Raw genomic sequence first — 1,534 nt, 5'->3', positions numbered from 1 at the left:
ATTATAAGCCAACGAAAGCTAAAGTTGCACTCTCGAATAAAATTATGATCACTGACCAATTTTAAAAAATTACATCACCTTAACAACGAAACCTCCGGTAACATGCTGCTTTGCTAAATTTTTTGAGGTATCACTAAGCTCGACATCTAAAATAAAATAACAAATGCTAATTAATAATTGAATCAATAAAATAAAATGTGAGCTTCCCTACAAATTACTTTAGATATATACTTGATATCTTTATAAATACATTCTATTTCTCCTATTTCTCTGGTTTTATAATCAATTTTTAAATTGGGATAATGCCCACTAGCCCTAGTTTTAAGAATTTTATTCCCACTAACAAAATCAGATTTTAAAATTCCTAAGAGCCAACTTAAACAGCAGAAAGACAATTATACTTTTAATGAATTAAATAAACTACAATAGACCATTATAAGAGTAGAAAAACAATTGTACCCTTAATGAATTAAATAAACTACAATAGACCATTATAAGAGTCTATTATAAAATAAAGTTTTTATAACCGGATTCCCACGACCAATGACGTTGATCGGACTCCGGCAACCTTTGACCGGGCTCCAGGGGCCGTTGACCGGGCTCCGGCGACCGTTGACCGGGCTTCAACGACCGTTGACCGGACTCCGGCGACCGTTATACTTTAGTCACTTATAACAGGTCCCTATTGGGGACAGTAGGACCTCCTACTGGGGGTAGTATGACCACCTACTAGGGTCAGTAGGGCCTCGTACTAGGGTCAGTAAGACCTCCTACTAGGGGCAATATGACCACCTACTAGGGCTAGTAGGACCTCCTACTGGGGCAGTATGACCACTTGCTACCACCTACTAGGGGCAGTATGACCTCCTACTAGGGTCAGTAGGACCTCCTACTAGGGGCAGTATCACCCTTGAACTTAATTGTGTGTTTCAGTCACTTATAATAGGTCCCTACTGGGGTCAGTATGACCTCCAACTAGGGGCAGTATACTGACCCCTGAACTTAACTGTGTGCTTCGGATCCCTATTAGGGGCAGTATGACCACCTAATGGGGTCAGTGGGGTCAGTAGGACCTCCTGTTAGGGGCAGTATACATGAAAGATGGGAGATGCTCTTAAGATGCCTATACATTTCCATCCATTTCTCCTTTGACAATTTCCAGTATGTGCACTTATGAAAGATAAAATCAGTAGGTGCACAATTAGGAATCCAGTATGTATATGCTTTGATAAGGTTACTAATGACCATTGGAATATAAATGACACGACCCACCCCGAATTTCACCCTGAAACCCAGAGTAAGTCGTGCGGGGACCACCTCCAAGGAAAATTTACTGGAAAGATTAAGAAAATCTCCCTTGCAGATGGACAACCCTAACTCGAAAATTTCAAATTACACTCTCAATTTATCACTTCTGAACATCGCATAATATACAAAAATTCTAAAGTATTCAGAGCTACTAAACACAAGCGGAAGCAAGAAAACACGAGTAGGTTGAACAGGTAACCTACTGGCGAAAACTGGCAGAAATGCG

The sequence above is a fragment of the Fragaria vesca genome, linkage group LG1, assembly GCF_000184155.1.
Source record: "Fragaria vesca subsp. vesca linkage group LG1, FraVesHawaii_1.0, whole genome shotgun sequence".
Lineage (NCBI taxonomy): Eukaryota > Viridiplantae > Streptophyta > Magnoliopsida > Rosales > Rosaceae > Fragaria > Fragaria vesca.
This window is presented reverse-complemented; position numbering follows the sequence as displayed.